The following is a 21,565-nucleotide window of genomic DNA, read 5'->3' on the forward strand; positions in this document are numbered from 1 at the left end:
AATGAGATCCTGATGGTGGGCCACTGTTCAAACCATCGATGTTGAAGGTATGGAGGATTCAGCGATACCACATCCTCAGAGGCTGCCTGAGTGACCCAGAGATTGAAGAGGGGATCCTCTATAGGCATGCTGGAACGGTCCAGCTGAACCATGTGAAGGGGGAGGCGGCAGCTGTACCCGTGTGGATCCCTGTGAGAGGCACCTCTCAGCAGGAGGGATTCCATTTTCATCAGGCGAGATGGGTCACAGGCACTCAGGTATCCACAGAACTTATCCAGGCGCTGGGCATGATTGGAGTGGCTCGCTGGAATTTCAAGCGCCTTGTGGACCTGAAGCAGCCTGGAGTGAAGCTGCCTGCAGTTTTTGATCCTGTGCTGATCATGGAACTGAACAAGCCATCAGACGTGGTGACAGGCCAGGCCAAGTACCCTGCCTTAATTATCTCACACACAGACACCGGAGAAAGGTTTGGACTGCAGTATGTTGTCGTCCTGTCCCCCTGGACTGGGACAAGCACAAGTCCCAGAAGGTACCTGTTGCAGAGGAGGGAGAGCATCAGTCCTCACAGCCATCTGCTCTCGGTGAGATATTCCCACCTGATGACACAACTGAGGAGGTGAGGGGGGAACACTTTGCTCAGCTAAACTTGACTGTTGTACTTACAAACATCCCCATTCACTATAATCCAAATCTAATATGTAATTACTGATTCTAACCCAAATTAATTACTCTATGCTCCAGGATGACATCTTTGGTGTGGCTTCTCCTGGCTCAGAAACAATGATCCAGCCTGCACAGCCCACCAGTGTAAAAGGTGATTCAGCTCACATCTTCATCCCTTAATTATTCCTTATTTATATGAATACTACATATATTTTAGAGATAAAGGTGAAAATGATTTACTTATTCTGTCCCTTTTCCTCTCTTTTAGATGAGATGACACCACCACTGCCCTTTGCTCCCTCTCCACGAGCTGCTCGCACAGGTTCCATCAAGGCAGGGGGTATACTTTTTTTCCTAGACCATTTTCGGTGGACACAGCCCATGAGGGATTCCATTGTTGGCCTTCTGGCAAAGTACCATAGGCAGAAAGACCTTCTCACCCAAGTGGATGCGGAGTATGCTGCCCTCGTGCAGGCTGCCTCCAGGGATCTGTTGTGAACTTTTTCTTCTCAAGTGTAGAAAAGATAGAGTTGCAGACCAGGAGATTGTTGAGGTATAAGTTCTTTATTTCGTCGCTGTAGTCATCTCAATCAAGTCTAGTCTAAGGGAACTTTACATTGCAGTTTACATACATTTCAAGGGGGTGGGATTAATTTCATAGTGGAGGGGACTCTTGAACAAAACATGTAAAGGAAAGTACATGATTCAGCTGGTTACCTGATTTCATCAGGTAACAGTGTAACTCAGAGCCTTGAGATGCTAATCCAATCAGCCAATCAACAAAACCTTTTGACCTGACCTTTGAGATGTGACAAGAGGTTAATGTCCAAAACCTTGATTGCCTCAAAAATGGAAAACAGTGTTTGCCCTTGCTGCTCAGGAGCTCTGTAAGCAGCCGCTCAAGGAGAAGGATGGTAGTCTCCTCTCCACAGGTCCTCCTCCGGCAATGGAGTGCCAGCTCATTCCTGGTAAGATGCTTGTTGACATCTTCATCTGTCCGCGCAGGCCAGCCCTGGGATATCAACAGCTCTCTCTTTGCTTTGCGAAGCATAGAAACATCGGCCGCATCCCACTCAAAAATGCACGCTGACAGCCGTGACATGAAGATGGGATACAGCTGATGGGCATCAGTTGTACACCCCATGGCAATCCTGCGCATAAAATGCCAGATGTCCAAGCGAATCATGAGATCAGGCCACCCTCTGAATCTGGTTTTCAGCTTGGTCTCACCCACATCAGTGCAGCAGCCACAGTCCACGTACAAAACAGTAGGTGGATCCACACTAGCCTGCTGGTAACTTTTCACCAGACCATCGACCATCATGTCCAGTCCTGCTCCTTCCTGTGCTGTCAGCACACTCATGAGCACCTGACCAAACTCATTGCCAACAGAGGTAAGCCAGAGTCCCGTTCCCCTTGCCGTCCCAGCCAGCTTCTTAGTGATCTGCAGTAGATGACAGGAAGCATGCAATGCAATGAAACATCACACCATGTAGAATATGATACTCATGCTCTGATAATGATATAACAGTAAACACCATAAATTAACAAAAATCCCCTGCTAACCTTTTTAGTGGAATCGATCTTCAAGACTGAACCATACGTAGATGTTATCCTTGCATGGATTTCATCCAGCCTTGTCAGGATGTCTTGGCTGTACACGGTGAGCAGCCACTTGCAGCTTGGGACCACTGTAGGCTCTGGGGGTTCCTGGAATTGTATTTGCAACACCCCGGGTCGTTTGAGGAAGTCCACACATTGGGTGGTGTACCGGGCCATACGCTGGAGCCACTCCTCACTGTGGTTCTCACGCAGCTGTTTGATGACCCGCGTGGGACTGTTGCCTAGGCCACGCTCACGCAGGAGCCGAATGACTCTCATATCACAGGCATACCTTAGGAAAAGCAAAATCCACACATTCATATATTTTACATAATTGATTAGTAAAGTATTTGCAAACATATGTGATGATGGGCTATCAACTGGATGTGGAATTAAAGTGTACATACTTCCGCGTGAGGATGACCCGAAATTAAGAGCGATGGCCCAGATCCAGCTGTTGCAGGACAGTCTGACTCCAGGACACATGCGAGGCTTTACACTTCGTACAGATGAGGGTTTCTGTGACCATGTTGTACATCCTATCGATGTCCAGAACCTGCCGTGCCCTTTTGTGCAGACCGCCTCCAGTCAGCTGATGCTGCCCGCAGGCAGAATTGGGACAGAGAGCCTTGATCTTCCACAGCTTGTACGGCATCCACAGCAACAGAGCATGACAAAAAAATCTGTCTGGAGCTGGAGCCTGGTTGTAAATAAGTGCTGGCTGTGGTGGGTAATACCAGAGCTGTAGTTGTCTCGAAGCTCTTGTTTTCCCTTGGGCCCCATTTTAAAAAGCCTGCTGGCAATCCACCTGTGATCCTCTGGTGGCAAAGTGTCCGACCACAAACGATGCAGTCGAACTGCAGATGCATCTTGCAGTAATGCCCCCAAAGGAGTAGTCTGTGAAGGAAAAAGACAAAACATTTAGTCTAGCAGGTCATTTATTTAATTACTGCTTTATCTATCCAAGACTACCCTCATATAAAATAGAAAATATTGGATGTCAAATACGTACTTAAGGTTATAGAATAAAATGTATACATTTGTTCCAATAGTTTTCAGAATTGTGTCAGCTGCTAGCACTAATTTGTGTGACTCTACTGAGTTGTGACAGTTAATATGCAAATTCAATTATTTTGGACCAATAAAATTTGAAATTACTTACCGAGACAACATGCAATGAAATATAATATATGTTGCATATATAACAAGAGAAAGAAACAGTCATAACTGTCCAATAATTTTAACTAATCCTAGATGGAATTATACAATACTGTTTAAAGGTCTATGTTCAGTAAGATTCTTTTTGTTTTTGAAATATGATTAAAATACAGTCAAAAACAGTAATAGTGGGAAATAATATTGCAATTTAGGATTGTAATTATTTGAATCTGTTTTCAAATGTATTTACAGTTTTTTTCAATCGCTAACAAGCGCTTACCCATACTTCAGATACTTTTTCCTAAACTCTTAACACAGACTCACACCAACAAAACACAATTGGCCAAATGGATAATTTTCTTCTCAAGAACACATTTTGTTACAGATTTTTATGATTGTTTACACACTAAAATAAAAATTTCCACGCAATTTGCAAAATTCTACTCCAATGAGCAAAACCCCTCCACAGATTTGCACAACATTACACACAATGTCTGTTTTACCCTTTTAGCAAAACATTACACACAGTGATTTGTAAAACTCTACACACATTTTCACACCTTAGACACAGATAAGGATTGTGAGGTTACTTCCTTGTCATTACAAAGCCCCGGTTTGCCATTGACCACACTAATGAATGAATTGGATATGCACATCCATCAGGCGTGGAAGCACACATGTGCTAATTTGAAAACGCATCACTCAGGAGTGCTATAAAAGGCAGCAGGTGAGTTCACCTGTCTTCAACAAAAATGGAAGGAGCTAGAAGAAGAAGAAGAAGAAGAGTGAGAATAAGAGGGGGGGCTCAAAGAGGAGATGAAGGAGGTAGAGGAAGAGGAGAAGGAGGTAGAGGAAGAGGAGAAGGAGGTAGATGAAGAGGAGAAGGAGGTAGAGGAAGAGGAGAAGGAGGTAGATGAAGAGGAGAAGGAGGTAGAGGAAGAGGAGAAGGAGGTAGAGGAAGAGGAGAAGGAGGTAGAGGAAGAGGTGAAGGAGGTAGATGAAGAGGAGAAGGAGGTAGAGGAAGAGGAGAAGGAGGTAGATGAAGAGGAGAAGGAGGTAGAGGAAGAGGAGAAGAAGGTAGAGGAAGAGGTGAAGGAGGTAGATGAAGAGGAGAAGGAGGTAGAGGTTTTCAAAATTGCGTGTAAACAATTGAAAAAAACTGTAAATATATACTAACTCTTCATTTCAAAATAGAACACATCTTTCTCTGCACACACTAACTTCACCAAAACACTGGAAATCTGACTCAGAATGAAATTATTCTGTCAAAGAATAACACTTGTTTTCACTTCACAAGGTACATGCAGTCAATCAAAGTACTAGGGTTTCAAAATACTGGCTATTGTATTACAAAAACTTCATAGACTTTTGTGTTTCAGTTTTACAGGTATTTGCATACAAAACATGCAATCCACCATTTTTACACTAAATTTATTGGTTGGGAACTGTATGTCCACATGTACAGTATTCCAGTAAAAAGCAAATCAGTTTTTTTTCCCTTTACTGTTTACCAGCCTCTCTTAGCGAAAGACCGTGGTTGATTACATGGTCAATGAGAGTGGCACGAATTTCATCACTGACTACTGTTCTTGCAGCCTTTGGAAGTCCTTAGGCCTGCTCTTCTCCCTGGCCCTGCTCCTCTCACTGCACCTCTCATCTCTCACTGCACCTCTCACTGCACATCTCACTGCACATCTCACTGCACATCTCACTGCACCTCTCACTGCACCTCTCACTGCACATCTCACTGCACATCTCACTGCACATCTCACTGCACATCTCACTGCACATCTCACTGCATCTCTCACTGCACATCTCACTGCACCTCTCACTGCACCTCTCACTGCACATCTCACTGCACCTCTCACTGCACATCTCACTGCACCTCTCACTGCACCTCTCACTGCACATCTCACTGCACCTCTCACTGCACCTCTCACTGCACATCTCACTGCACCTCTCACTGGGCCTGCTCTTCTCCCTGGGCCCCTTGCTCTTACTCTTCCTCGTCCAGACATTACAGTGTTTGTCTTTTTCTGTTTCCAAAAACATCACTCCTCAAAGTCCTCCTTTTAATGTATAAGTGTCAATGTAACAGAAAAAAATAACCCCTGCCACTGAGTCTAAGCCAGACTGGAATCAGCTATGGTTGGCCCAATTTACCCAACATAAATCAGGTGTGTGTCAATTATTCAATTGTTTGTTTATTATCAGCTGAGATATATTGTTTTTGAACTGATATCATTGAAGAAGCCGAGGTTTTTATACTGTATCTAAGGTTTGGAATATTGTTTTTGCTATTGTGGGGTGGTGTGTGTTAACATTTGTAAATACTACAAAAACAATCCATAATTTTGTTGGGAGGTATAGCTTGTCTGTTAAGAAAATGTAAGCATTGTGGAAATGTGTTCACAGACTGCATATTGTGTGAAAACTGTATATTATTGCTCTTAATTCATTATGATAAGATTTCCTGCATACAAAATATATTTCTAAAAAGTGCACAGATGTGGAATGTGTCTTAGAATGCAATGTGGATTATGCCAGTACTTACAGAGACAGTGGTGCTTGGTGTAGGGGCACTGGACACTGCTGCGCTGGGTTGGTCAACAGCCTGAGATGGTCTCCTAGCCACACTCAGATTTGGCTTTGCAGCAGCAATGTGGGACCCACCAAATCTTGGTTTGGTAAACTAAAAAAGGGCAAAACAATTTCAATGAAAAGACAAATTGAATTGTAACAGCACATTGGCCAAAAATATAATAAAATGTAAAATGAGAAAATATCTATTGATCCTATCATTCATTATATAACTAAAGGACCTGCTTTCTTTCTTTAACTTATTTTTTTGTCTGTGTATTACCACACTCTACTACTTATACAGATTGAAATAAGCACAGTTAGAATAGAAAAATGTGTGGGAAGGTATTGCTAGAATGTGAGTATATAGTAATTTAACAAGTACCTTTTAAAAATGACTTAAAATCAAAAATAGTTTGCACATAGTTTGTAAGAGAAAGCGTTTATTAACAGTAATGAAGGTTACCCTTGAAATGGCAACAAAGCAGATTCATGATGACTTAATTAATAATACGTGTATAATTAATTGTGCATAAGTGGAATGTTACCTGAGAAATACAGAATGAAAGACGTAGCTTCAGTAGCCAGTTGGAAAAATCAAGAGAGATGCCATGAAGGACGCGAGTGTCCTTTAACCCATAATGGCAAAGCCCAATTAGAGAGGAAGAGGAGAATGCAAGAGCAGAGCCCAGAGAAGAAAGAGAGATCACATAGGTTACATTGTTCTTTCACCATTTTACTTGATCTAAACCAACCTGAGACAGTGAAACTGACCAATAAGCAGACTACAGCCGCCCCTGTACAAGGTGTCACAGCTGGCAGGTAGGTGTAAAAACATACCAGCCATTTCCACTGAACTTAAACCTTTATACTAAACGTATATTAAAACTGCAATTATATATATATAAAAAAAATGTTATTACCTTTGACAAACTTGGTATAATTTTAGAAGTAGGCTGGGGTGGGAGCTGACGCTGACTCTGCGCCATGACCTCCTGTGCTGGTCCAGTAGCGGCAGACTGTTGTTCAACAACCCTTGGTGCTTGTCCAATAGAGGCTGTGGCCTGCTTAAGACAACCACAAAAATACATAGGCTACAATAATTGTTGAACGAGAAGAATTTGTTCAGTAAATTATACATATATAAAAAAAATACAAGTTACATCTTTACATTGTTACCTTTTGAGTGTGAAAACCACATATGCACTTTGGGACCGCTCCGAGCAAGGTTGTCTGGCCGCGAGACTGCATCGGACATCTTTCAATCTGTAAACATTATCACACATATAACATAGAATACATGCATTTCTAACTTATCAGTATGAATGCCACATTAATTTATTGTAGTCTGTCATTTATTTTTATTCATGTTCTTTGAAGGGGAGATACAAACTGTAAAATTAGAGATAAAGAGTGAGTAAAGTTTGTATCCTCCTTTAAAAGAACAAGAGAGGAACATTTCACACCTTCAAAAAAACATCCATTCACTCAACATCCCCACCCCCACTGCCTCAAATCTCTGAATCTCCCAGTGCAAAAAAAAGGTTTTTTTTTTACATAAATAAACATAAATCTCAAATACCTGCAACATTATCTACATACATATCTATAAATAATGATGACATTGAATTAAATGATTAGGATTACAATTATTACATCATGCAAAGGTGACAAAAGCACACTCACCCTTTGGTACACGTCATGCCACTTTTTCTGTCGAGGAGCTGGCCTGTTACCCTCATTTGATGGCCAAACTCCTGTGCTGGCAAACTTTTTTAGCCTTGCAATCCAGTCAGTATCTGACATGGCTTTATGGGATTTTTTGCCAGACATTTTTTTGTTGGGGGGCTAACGGTTAGGTTATATCGTTTTGAACAAAACTACTATAATACAAATTATTTCTTTAAAAAAAGCACACACGATATTTACAATTATAATATATACAATTATATACAAATATAAAATTACATTGTCCGAAAATACAGTTAAAGTTACCGAAAAATAAGTTTCGCAGTCCTCCGTTAAAATGATGATGCCTGACCTCCGTGACAGTGATGCTCGACGTCTGAACTTTTTGACCTCTGACACGCCCCTCAGGATATGTCATTACTTCGTACACCTTCGGCTCAGTTCGGCAACTTGATTGACACTCGGCTAGCTTCCTGACTCCTCCTCCTAGCGGTGCTAAGCGTAAACGTGCCATCGACATTTCCTTGTACTCTGATTGGTCAAATGTCGAAAACGATAAGGAAAAAGTCAAGAATGGCGCTCTCTGATTGGCTGCAAATGTTATAATGTCGAGAATGGCGCTCTCTAATTGGCTGCAAATGTTATAGCGCGTCGACGTGATTGGCTGTGGCGTTCAACATTGTTCAACATTATCCCCATTTTGACGGACTATCCTTCGGCAGCTGGCGTTCAGGTCGCAGTCTCCCCTGGAGGCGTGGGTTCGAATCCCACTTCTGACAAACCTAACCTTTGGCTGCGGGCCCAAGCTAGAGTCTTTAACCCTCTGGCAAGTTTATCAAGAAATGCAGTAATGTTGACAAAGCACTGCAAATCAGTTCATGCTAGAATAAACCAAACATTAAAGTAACACTGACCTGCAGTACATGACCTTTAAAGTAACACTTTAGTGCAATGTATGGGATTCTATGGCACTTGGAATTTCAAGTCATGACATTTCAGAAAAAATGGACATGTTGATTGAATCGGATTCAACTGAATTTCACGAAATAACATGTTGTGATGTTTACCGGAAGAAGATGCAGTAGAATTTCATGGCAAGGATTCTTGGAAATTTCTTGGAATGAAATGTCATGGGTTTGGGGGCATGGGGTGGAGTGTCATGACACAAGATTCAAGGAATGTCATGTAAAACATTACATTAGCATTAACAAGACATGCCATTAGAATGAAAGAATGATATAAGCCTTAACAAAACATTGTAACAACACTGACACATATGACATGAATATGAGAGTAATACTATTACTGCATTTGTTCAACATTAGTCTTAAAAAAACACTGGATTTCAATTACAGTGCATATGAAGAAATGGACAAAGGCATAAAAGGGAATACAGAAAGCAGCTCCTTTATTTACACGGTCCCGTGTATCAAAAAGCACCATTCTGCCCCGTGTGAGGCTCGAACTCACGACCTTCAGATTATGAGACTGACGCGCTGCCTAACTGCGCCAACGAGGCATGTGCTCTGACTCGGGTAAGCGGTGAAGCTCTAGATTCTAGATCACCTGCCATTCCGTGTAGGTGCAAAAATGCTGCTCACCACTGGCCGTCATGTCAGGATGGCCGAGCGGTCTAAGGCGCTGCGTTCAAGCTGGGGAACAATAGTCCAACAAAGGTGGGGAAGAAGGGAAGAAAAGGGGAAGGAAGAAAAAGAGAGGGGGAAGAAGAGAAAGAAAAAACGAAGAAAAGAAAGGCTGAAATTTGATGTTCAAAGATATGCCTTCATTAGCATAGATCTTATGATACATTTTCCGGTTTCTTCGTGTGTGAAAATCACGCATTTATATCACACTGTTTTCTATTGCAGGTGTGCACCAAGACCGGGGTTCGAATCCAGCTAAAGACAACTTTTTGTAATATTTATTATTTGAATAAATAATCATTATTTTTGAATGCATACTGTTCCCGTTTTAATAAAATATACATATTTAATTTGTTTGTTGTGTTTTTTGATATTCTATCATGAAAAATAATGTTATTTGCATTATTATGCAATGAACAAAGATGCAAATCATTAATTAGTAACTTATATGCTGTAAAATGTTTCACAAGAATAACAAAATGTACAAATTATATTTTTTATATACAAATGTTATATTGTTGCAGTGTACTGATAAAATATTGTTATAATAAAGTAAAAGTAAATAAGCTAAATTTCTTAATGCATACTGTTCCAGTGTTTATAAAATATACATATGTAATTTGTTTGTTGTTTTTTTATATTCTTTCATTAAAAAAAAAATGTTATTTGCATTATTATGCAACGAACAAAGATGCAACCCATTAAATAGTAACTAATATGAAGAATGTCTGTCACAAGAATAACAAAATGGACAAATTATCTTTTTAAATACAAATGTTATATTGGTGCAGTGTACTGATGAAATATTGTGTTATATGAAAGTAAAAGTAAATAAGCAAATTCTTTTTGAATGCATACTGTTCCAGTGTTAATAAAATATACATATGTAATTTGTTTGTTGTGTTTCTTTGATATTCTTTCATAAAAATATATAATTGCCAATGGAACAGTGTTATTATTTAGTAGTTGTTGTATTATTATTGATCTGATTAAGTATTTTTTTAGGTTACATTCAAACAAGACACTTGCAAATCTGTTATTTGTAATGAACAAAGATGCAACCCATTAAATAGTAACTAATATGCTGAAAATGTCAATCACAAGAATAACAAAATGTATAAATTATATTTTTTATATACAAATGTTATATTGTTGCAGTGTTCTGATGAACTAGTGTTATATGAAAGTCAAAGTCAAAAAGAAATCACTTGCCAATTTGTTTTTATTTTCCAATCATGCCAACAGAACAGTAATGAATATTAAAATGTTAAATACTGGTAACATGTTTTAAAAATAAATAAATAAAATGAAGAGTTAAATAGGTTTTCAAAAACAAGAAATAAAAAGTTAAATAACGTTAAAAAAAACAATTAAATAATATTCAACAAGTATTAACTATTTAAACAACTGTTTACACTATATACATGATGCTATATACATGAAAATATATACATTATTTGGAAATGGTTCTCCGCATTTCCTCCAACCACACCTCTTTTGAAACAGTCTCAGTCTGTGGGCAGTACACCCTGCCCCTGTACTGGCTATGTCCTGTAGCACTTGTTTTAAATTGCCCACATTTTTTGCAAGTGTTGGCCTCTACGGTTCTCCTGTAGGGTCTCTTGGGCATGGCGTCTGGATTGGCAGCTGGTGAAGCGGGACTCCCTGGAACATTGGCACACCCTGGAACATTGGCACAGCCTGGAACATGGGCACACCCTGGAAACCTGGTGCTGATGGTGTAAGTATATTTGGTACCATCTGCAGTGATGCTCCAGATGCAGATGGTGTCAGCAACGTCTGACTCTGCGCTGGTGCCTTGGGTCTGAGAGGGAGTCGCCCAACAGAAGTCTGCCTCTGCTTTGCCTGACCAGCTGTACTCTCTGGTAGCTTGTACTGGTGCTGCTCCCCTGGTTGTTCTGGCTCAGTCCGTAGACGTTTGGCTACCTGGAGAGGCTCATGAGCTTCAGGGAGGGGCTGAGGCAACTGAATGCCCTGAAGCAGCACAGACAGCTCCTGCTTTTTCTGTCTTTTGTTATACCACTGAATCAGGGTGTTCTGGTTAACCTCCACCAGCTGCATGGATGTTCCTCCCATCACCAAGCTGTTGCCCAGTAAAAGCTGCCTTATCCTGCGATAGTCTTGCAGGATCAGAGACCATCTTGACAGGGCTCCCTTGCCTTTTCTTTTGGGGCTTGGGTGGACAGTGCAAAGTCTGATGAAGATGGTCTCCACCAGACGGCAACAGTCAGGCCACTGAGCAGGTGCGCTGCTTGCACCCAGCACACATCTGGTGGTGCTCTCTACACCAGGGTGAGTGGGCTTCTTCGGGACCTTGAAGCGTCCACTCAGCAGTCTCTTTCGGCATCGACTGTCATACACCACCCGTTCCTTGTCCCGGTCATCCAGGTTCTGCCAAAGAGCAATTATGGTGTTGGCTTCCTGGTTGGTCAGGCTGAGGGCTGTGTGGTCCCGGAGATCCACCAGATATTCTGCCAGCTGGTCCACATGTTGATAACCCGGGATATTTTGGTAGTCAACAGCCTATTAAAAAACACAAACATGCAATACAATTATTACATCACATCTGTCTAATGCATAATTCCATAACTGATTGTGTTATTTTCCTGTTTATCACCGTAAAGCACTGTATAGTACAAAGCAGAGAGCGCCATTCTTGACATTTTACAAAGCACCAAATAAATAAAGATGACTTGACTTGATGTGTATTTGCAGCTTACAAATGAATTTAGGCTGTACTTTTAAATGTAAAATATGTGGAAAGTCTGGATTTAAAGCACTGGATGTTAATTCATCATAATTATTCTAGTTAATTTGAAAGACATACAAAAGAGTATTATTTACCGTCTCTTCTTCATCAACATCCTGACCAGCATCCTCTGGCTCTGAGGGGAGAGTTGAAACAGATGTTTCAGAGGGAACAGGTGTGACAGCAGTCCCTGAGGGTCCAGGTGATGAAGGAGACTGTGTGAGGACAAGTTTGGGGTCAGGGATCAGTGAAGGGGATGTGGAGCCCAGTACAGGTGTGGCACTGCTGGTGACCAGGGTGGAAGAACCCAGTGTCAGTGTGGAAGAGGGTGGTGACAGAACAGCCTCCGGATCTGCTATTGTGTGATCCTCGCTGATGTCACAGAAGCCCTCATCTTCATCTCGCTCCTCCACACTGAGGTCCTCAATGAGCTCTGCTGTCTGCTCAGAGTCAGGATTCATGTCCTGCAGTGCCTGACCAGTCTGCTGGAACAGATACTGCACTCCAATGAGCTCACCTGAAATAAAAACAATAAACAAACGGAAATTAAATAGAATGTTGTGTATCATATTTGATACATTAGGCTTTTGTAGTAGCTCATATAGTGTGAGAATATAGAGCTCATCGTCAAGGAGAAAAAAAACAAAACAGTTTTATTTAGAGGCCCAATACGTTTAATTATGTGGGCAAAACATGAAATGAAATGCAATACAATGATGATTGAGAGAAAAGTCTGATGATCATTTTGATATTTACATGTAACATGATTTTCTAATCAAGTGAACCCAAGCTGCTTCAGTCTAGTAACTAGTCATTAAATATTAGTAACAATATAAAAGTTATTCTTACAATTACTTTATAAAATCAGTAAAGGTTTCACAATGAAAAGAAACGTGAAGCACGAGCTGAAGGTGGACACTTTTACAATTATACTAAAAGACTATAATCAATCAGACGACAGAGGCCAGGTTTCCTAAAAATTTTTGATCATGTTGATCATTTAGAGTCCTTTAGAAACTTGCATATCAATTATGATACAATCGACTCTATAGGGTTAAATCTGACATATAGACGGAGGTTACACAGAAATTGCAAGTTGATAAAATAAAAAATATATAAAATAATTCTCACCGGTGTAACATGCAGGGGGACAAAACGTGGGGACCACTTTCCTGCCAAACAGCTTTTCATAATTGCCGTTCACACAGTGAACAAGTTCTCCTGTGTAGCTGCGCAAAGCTGATGGCTCCGATGACAGGGAAGCAGCCTCCCGGTCCTGGTTCCACCGGTGTAGACCCTCCAGCAGATAAATCTGAAAGTTCAGACTGTTTGCACTGGTCCCTGTAAATAGACACAACAGTGTTTAGGAGGTGTTAAAGGAACACACAAAAACACTTAATGCTCTTTCTTTACACATGCACAGTGTGTGTGACAAAGACAATACCTGGGATGAAACGGTTCAGGTGTAAATGAAAGGACTCGAGAGAAGTGGAGCCTCTGGCACATCTGTAGGTCTTCAGAAGCAAGCCTCCCTTGTTTAGGCTCCCTGTCTCTGTATAGAGCACAACACCAGGGGGGTCTTGAATGCATTTCACATGCTTCTTCTGGACATTCCAGATGTGCTCCATCCTTTCTCGGTCCAGGAGAGGAACACCCAGGGAGTCTTTGCCCTTGCTGCTCAGGAGCTCTGTAAGCAGCCGCTCAAGGAGAAGGATGGTAGTCTCCTCTCCACAGGTCCTCCTCCGGCAATGGAGTGCCAGCTCATTCCTGGTAAGATGCTTGTTGACATCTTCATCTGTCAGCGCAGGCCAACCCTGGGATATCAACAGCTCTCTCTTTGCTTTGCGAAGCATAGAAACATCAGCCGCATCCCACTCAAAAATGCACGCTGACAGCCGTGACATGAAGATGGGATACAGCTGATGGGCATCAGTTGTACACCCCATGGCAATCCTGCGCATAAAATGCCAGATGTCCAACCGAATCATGAGATCGGGCCACCCTCTGAATCTGGTTTTCAGCTTGGTCTCACCAACATCGCACTGCAGCAGCCACAGTCCACGTACAAAACAGCAGGTGGATCCACACTAGCCTGCTGGTACCTTTTCACCAGACCATCGACCATCATGTCCAGTCCTGCTCCTTCCTGTGCTGTCAGCACACTCATGAGCACCTGACCAAACTCATTGCCAACAGAGGTAAGCCAGAGTCCCGTTCCCCTTGCCGTCCCAGCCAGCTTCTTAGTGATCTGCAGTAGATGACAGGAAGCATGCAATGCAATGAAACATCACACCATGTAGAATATGATACTCATGCTCTGATAATGATATAACAGTAAACACCATAAATTAACAAAAATCCCCTGCTAACCTTTTTAGTAGAATCCATCTTCAAGACTGAACCATACGTAGATGTTATCCTTGCATGGATTTCATCCAGCCTTGTCAGGATGTCTTGGCTGTACACGGTGAGCAGCCACTTGCAGCTTGGGACCACTGTAGGCTCTGGGGGTTCCTGGAATTGTATTTGCAACACCCCGGGTCGTTTGAGGAAGTCCACACATTGGGTGGTGTACCGGGCCATACGCTGGAGCCACTCCTCACTGTGGTTCTCACGCAGCTGTTTGATGACCCGCGTGGGACTGTTGCCTAGGCCACGCTCACGCAGGAGCCGAATGACTCTCATATCACAGGCATACCTTAGGAAAAGCAAAATCCACACATTCATATATTTTACGTAATTGATTTGTAAAGTATTTGCAAACATATGTGATGATGGGCTATCAACTGGATGTGGAATTAAAGTGTACTTACTTCCGCGTGAGGATGACCCGAAATTCAGAGCGATGGCCCAGATCCAGCTGTTGCAGGACAGTCTGACTCCAGGACACATGCGAGGCTTTACACTTGGTACAGATGAGGGTTTCTGTGACCATGTTGTACATCCTATCGATGTCCAGAACCTGCCGTGCCCTTTTGTGCAGACCGCCTCCAGTCAGCTGATGCTGCCAGCAGGCAGAATTGGGACAGAGAGCCTTGATCTTCCACAGCTTGTACGGCATCCACAGCAACAGAGCATGACAAAAAAATCTGTCTGGAGCTGGAGCCTGGTTGTAAATAAGTGCTGGCTGTGGTGGGTAATACCAGAGCTGTAGGTTGTCTCGAAGCTCTGGTTTTCCCTTGGGCCCCATTTTAAAAAGCCTGCTGGCAATCCACCTGTGATCCTCTGGTGGCAAAGTGTCCGACCACAAACGATGCAGTCGAACTGCAGATGCATCTTGCAGTAATGCCCCCGAAGGAGTAGTCTGTGAAGGAAAAAGACAAAACATTTAGTCTAGCAGGTCATTTATTTAATTACCGCTTTATCTATCCAAGACTACCCTCATATAAAATAGAAAATATTGGATGTCAAATACGTACTTAAGGTTATAGAATAAAATGTATACATTTGTTCCAATAGTTTTCAGAATCGTGTCAGCTGCTAGCACTAATTTGTGTGACTCTACTGAGTTGTGACAGTTAATATGCAAATTCAATTATTTTGGACCAATAAAATTTGAAATTACTTACCGAGACAACATGCAATGAAATATAATATATGTTGCATATATAACAAGAGAAAGAAACAGTCATAACTGTCCAATAATTTTAACTAATCCTAGATGGAATTATACAATACTGTTTAAAGGTCTATGTTCAGTAAGATTCTTTTTGTTTTTGAAATATGATTAAAATACAGTCAAAAACAGTAATAGTGGGAAATAATATTGCAATTTAGGATCGCCGCTTATTTGAATCTGTTTTCAAAAGTATTTACAGTTTTTTTCAATCGCTAACAAGCGCTTACCCATACTTCAGATACTTTTTCCTAAACTCTTAACACAGACTCACACCAACAAAACACAATTGGCCAAATGGATAATTTTCTTCTCAATAACACATTTTGTTACAGATTTTTATGATTGTTTACACACTAAAATAAAAATTTCCACGCAATTTGCAAAATTCTACTCCAATGAGCAAAACCCCTCCACAGATTTGCACAACATTACACACAAAGTCTGTTTTACCCTTTTAGCAAAACATTACACACAGTGATTTGTAAAACTCTACACACATTTTCACACCTTAGACACAGATAAGGATTGTGAGGTTACTTCCTTGTCATTACAAAGCCCCGGATTGCCATTGACCACACTAATGAATGAATTGGATATGCACATCCATCAGGCGTGGAAGCACACATGTGCTAATTTGAAAACGCATCACTCAGGAGTGCTATAAAAGGCAGCAGGTGAGTTCACCTGTCTTCAACAAAAATGGAAGGAGCTAGAAGAAGAAGAAGAAGAAGAAGAGTGAGAATAAGAGGGGGGGCTCAAAGAGGAGATGAAGGAGGTAGAGGAAGAGGAGAAGGAGGTAGAGGAAGAGGAGAAGGAGGTAGATGAAGAGGAGAAGGAGGTAGAGGAAGAGGAGAAGGAGGTAGAGGAAGAGGAGAAGGAGGTAGAGGAAGAGGAGAAGGAGGTAGAGGAAGAGGAGAAGGAGGTAGAGGAAGAGATGAAGGAGGTAGATGAAGAGGAGAAGGAGGTAGAGGAAGAGGAGAAGGAGGTAGAGGAAGAGGAGAAGGAGGTAGAGGAAGAGGTGAAGGAGGTAGATGAAGAGGAGAAGGAGGTAGAGGAAGAGGAGAAGGAGGTAGAGGAAGAGGAGAAGAAGGTAGAGGAAGAGGTGAAGGAGGTAGATGAAGAGGAGAAGGAGGTAGATGAAGAGGAGAAGGAGGTAGAGGAAGAGGAGAAGAAGGTAGAGGAAGAGGTGAAGGAGGTAGATGAAGAGGAGAAGGAGGTAGAGGTTTTCAAAATTGCGTGTAAACAATTGAAAAAAACTGTAAATATATACTAACTCTTCATTTCAAAATAGAACACATCTTTCTCTGCACACACTAACTTTACCAAAACACTGGAAATCTGACTCAGAATGAAATTATTCTGTCAAAGAATAACACTTGTTTTCACTTCACAAGGTACATGCAGTCAATCAAAGTACTAGGGTTTCAAAATACTGGCTATTGTATTACAAAAACTTCATAGACTTTTGTGTTTCAGTTTTACAGGTATTTGCATACAAAACATGCAATCCACCATTTTTACACAAAATGTATTGGTTGGGAACTGTATGTCCACATGTACAGTATTCCAGTAAAAAGCAAATCAGTTTTTTTTCCCTTTACTGTTTACCAGCCTCTCTTAGCGAAAGACCGTGGTTGATTACATGGTCAATGAGAGTGGCACGGATTTCATCACTGACTACTGTTCTTGCAGCCTTTGGAAGTCCTTAGGCCTGCTCTTCTCCCTGGCCCTGCTCCTCTCACTGCACCTCTCACTGCACATCTCACTGCACCTCTCACTGCACCTCTCACGGCACCTCTCACTGCACCTCTCACTGCACCTCTCACTGCACCTCTCACTGCACATCTCACTGCACATCTCACTGCACATCTCACTGCACCTCTCACTGCACCTCTCACTGCACATCTCACTGCACATCTCACTGCACCTCTCACTGCACATCTCACTGCACATCTCACTGCACCTCTCACTGCACATCTCACTGCATCTCTCACTGCACATCTCACTGCACATCTCACTGCATCTCTCACTGCATCTGTCACTGCATCTGTCACTGCACATCTCACTGCATCTCTCACTGCACCTCTCACTGGGCCTGCTCTTCTCCCTGGGCCCCTTGCTCTAACTCTTCCTCGTCCAGACATTACAGTGTTTGTCTTTTTCTGTTTCCAAAAACATCACTCCTCAAAGTCCTCCTTTTAATGTATAAGTGTCAATGTAACAGAAAAAAATAACCCCTGCCACTGAGTCTAAGCCAGACTGGAATCAGCTATGGTTGGCCCATTTACCCAACATAAATCAGGTGTGTGTCAATTATTCAATTGTTTGTTTATTATCAGCTGAGATATATTGTTTTTGAACTGATATCATTGAAGAAGCCGAGGTTTTTATACTGTATCTAAGGTTTGGAATATTGTTTTTGCTATTGTGGGGTGGTGTGTGTTAACATTTGTAAATACTACAAAAACAATCCATAATTTTGTTGGGAGGTATAGCTTGTCTGTTAAGAAAATGTAAGCATTGTGGAAATGTGTTCACTGACTGCATATTGTGTGAAAACTGTATATTAATGCTCTTAATTCATTATGATAAGATTTCCTGCATACAAAATATATTTCTAAAAAGTGCACAGATGTGGAATGTGTCTTAGAATGCAATGTGGATTATGCCAGTACTTACAGAGACAGTGGTGCTTGGTGTAGGGGCACTGGACACTGCTGCGCTGGGTTGGTCAACAGCCTGAGATGGTCTCCTAGCCACACTCAGATTTGGCTTTGCAGCAGCAATGTGGGACCCACCAAATCTTGGTTTGGTAAACTAAAAAAGGGCAAAACAATTTCAATGAAAAGACAAATTGAATTGTAACAGCACATTGGCCAAAAATATAATAAAATGTAAAATGAGAAAATATCTATTGATCCTATCATTCATTATATAACTAAAGGACCTGCTTTCTTTCTTTAACTTATTTTTTTGTCTGTGTATTACCACACTCTACTACTTATACAGATTGAAATAAGCACAGTTAGAATAGAAAAATGTGTGGGAAGGTATTGCTAGAATGTGAGTATATAGTAATTTAACAAGTACCTTTTAAAAATGACTTAAAATCAAAAATAGTTTGCACATAGTTTGTAAGAGAAAGCGTTTATTAACAGTAATGAAGGTTACCCTTGAAATGGCAACAAAGCAGATTCATGATGACTTAATTAATAATACGTGTATAATTAATTGTGCATAAGTGGAATGTTACCTGAGAAATACAGAATGAAAGACGTAGCTTCAGTAGCCAGTTGGAAAAATCAAGAGAGATGCCATGAAGGACGCGAGTGTCCTTTAACCCATAATGGCAAAGCCCAATTAGAGAGGAAGAGGAGAATGCAAGAGCAGAGCCCAGAGAAGAAAGAGAGATCATATAGGTTACATTGTTCTTTCACCATTTTACTTGATCTAAACCAACCTGAGACAGTGAAACTGACCAATAAGCAGACTACAGCCGCCCCTGTACAAGGTGTCACAGCTGGCAGGTAGGTGTAAAAACATACCAGCCATTTCCACTGAACTTAAACCTTTATACTAAACGTATATTAAAACTGCAATTATATATATATAAAAAAAATGTTATTACCTTTGACAAACTTGGTATAATTTTAGAAGTAGGCTGGGGTGGGAGCTGACGCTGACTCTGCGCCATGACCTCCTGTGCTGGTCCAGTAGCGGCAGACTGTTGTTCAACAACCCTTGGTGTTTGTCCAATAGAGGCTGTGGCCTGCTTAAGACAACCACAAAAATACATAGGCTACAATAATTGTTGAACGAGAAGAATTTGTTCAGTAAATTATACATATATAAAAAAAATACAAGTTACATCTTTACATTGTTACCTTTTGAGTGTGAAAACCACATATGCACTTTGGGACCGCTCCGAGCAAGGTTGTCTGGCCGCGAGACTGCATAGGACATCTTTCAATCTGTAAACAATATCACACATATAACATAGAATACATGCATTTCTAACTTATCAGTATGAATGCCACATTAATTTATTGTAGTCTGTCATTTATTTTTATTCATGTTCTTTGAAGGGGAGATACAAACTGTAAAATTAGAGATAAAGAGTGAGTAAAGTTTGTATCCTCCTTTAAAAGAACAAGAGAGGAACATTTCACACCTTCAAAAAAACATCCATTCACTCAACATCCCCACCCCCACTGCCTCAAATCTCTGAATCTCCCAGTGCAAAAAAAAAGTTTTTTTTTTTTACATAAATAAACATAAATCTCAAATACCTGCAACATTATCTACATACATATCTATAAATAATGATGACATTGAATTAAATGATTAGGATTACAATTATTACATCATGCAAAGGTGACAAAAGCACACTCACCCTTTGGTACACGTCATGCCACTTTTTCTGTCGAGGAGCTGGCCTGTTACCCTCATTTGATGGCCAAACTCCTGTGCTGGCAAACTTTTTTAGCCTTGCAATCCAGTCAGTATCTGACATGGCTTTATGGGATTTTTTGCCAGACATTTTTTTGTTGGGGGGCTAACGGTTAGGTTATATCGTTTTGAACAAAACTACTATAATACAAATTATTTCTTTAAAAAAAGCACACACGATATTTACAATTATAATATATACAATTATATACAAATATAAAATTACATTGTCCGAAAATACAGTTAAAGTTACCGAAAAATAAGTTTCGCAGTCCTCCGTTAAAATGATGATGCCTGACCTCCGTGACAGTGATGCTCGACGTCTGAACTTTTTGACCTCTGACACGCCCCTCAGGATATGTCATTACTTCGTACACCTTCGGCTCAGTTCGGCAACTTGATTGACACTCGGCTAGCTTCCTGACTCCTCCTCCTAGCGGTGCTAAGCGTAAACGTGCCATCGACATTTCCTTGTACTCTGATTGGTCAAATGTCGAAAATGATAAGGAAAAAGTCAAGAATGGCGCTCTCTGATTGGCTGCAAATGTTATAATGTCGAGAATGGCGCTCTCTAATTGGCTGCAAATGTTATAGCGCGTCGACGTGATTGGCTGTGGCGTTCAACATTGTTCAACATTATCCCCATTTTGACGGACTATCCTTCGGCAGCTGGCGTTCAGGTCGCAGTCTCCCCTGGAGGCGTGGGTTCGAATCCCACTTCTGACAAACCTAACCTTTGGCTGCGGGCCCAAGCTAGAGTCTTTAACCCTCTGGCAAGTTTATCAAGAAATGCAGTAATGTTGACAAAGCACTGCAAATCAGTTCATGCTAGAATAAACCAAACATTAAAGTAACACTGACCTGCAGTACATGACCTTTAAAGTAACACTTTAGTGCAATGTATGGGATTCTATGGCACTTGGAATTTCAAGTCATGACATTTCAGAAAAAATGGACATGTTGATTGAATCGGATTCAACTGAATTTCACGAAATAACATGTTGTGATGTTTACCGGAAGAAGATGCAGTAGAATTTCATGGCAAGGATTCTTGGAAATTTCTTGGAATGAAATGTCATGGGTTTGGGGGCATGGGGTGGAGTGTCATGACACAAGATTCAAGGAATGTCATGTAAAAAATTACATTAGCATTAACAAGACATGCCATTAGAATGAAAGAATGATATAAGCCTTAACAAAACATTGTAACAACACTGACACATATGACATGAATATGAGAGTAATACTATTACTGCATTTGTTCAACATTAGTCTTAAAAAAACACTGGATTTCAATTACAGTGCATATGAAGAAATGGACAAAGGCATAAAAGGGAATACAGAAAGCAGCTCCTTTATTTACACGGTCCCGTGTATCAAATAGCACCATTC

The 21,565-nt window shown here is 41.1% G+C and overlaps 1 non-coding gene across 1 annotated transcript; it reads right to left on the minus strand.

The window, feature by feature from the left end:
* Window positions 1-9,137: 9,137 nt before the first annotated feature.
* Window positions 9,138-9,211, minus strand: trnam-cau (transfer RNA methionine (anticodon CAU)). Its single transcript has one exon. It is a non-coding gene; the product is annotated as a tRNA-Met (tRNA).
* Window positions 9,212-21,565: the final 12,354 nt, after the last annotated feature.

Source organism: Siphateles boraxobius, unplaced genomic scaffold (assembly GCF_051911475.1).
Source record: "Siphateles boraxobius isolate OS27281-9 unplaced genomic scaffold, OSU_SipBor_1 51, whole genome shotgun sequence".
NCBI lineage: Eukaryota > Metazoa > Chordata > Actinopteri > Cypriniformes > Leuciscidae > Siphateles > Siphateles boraxobius.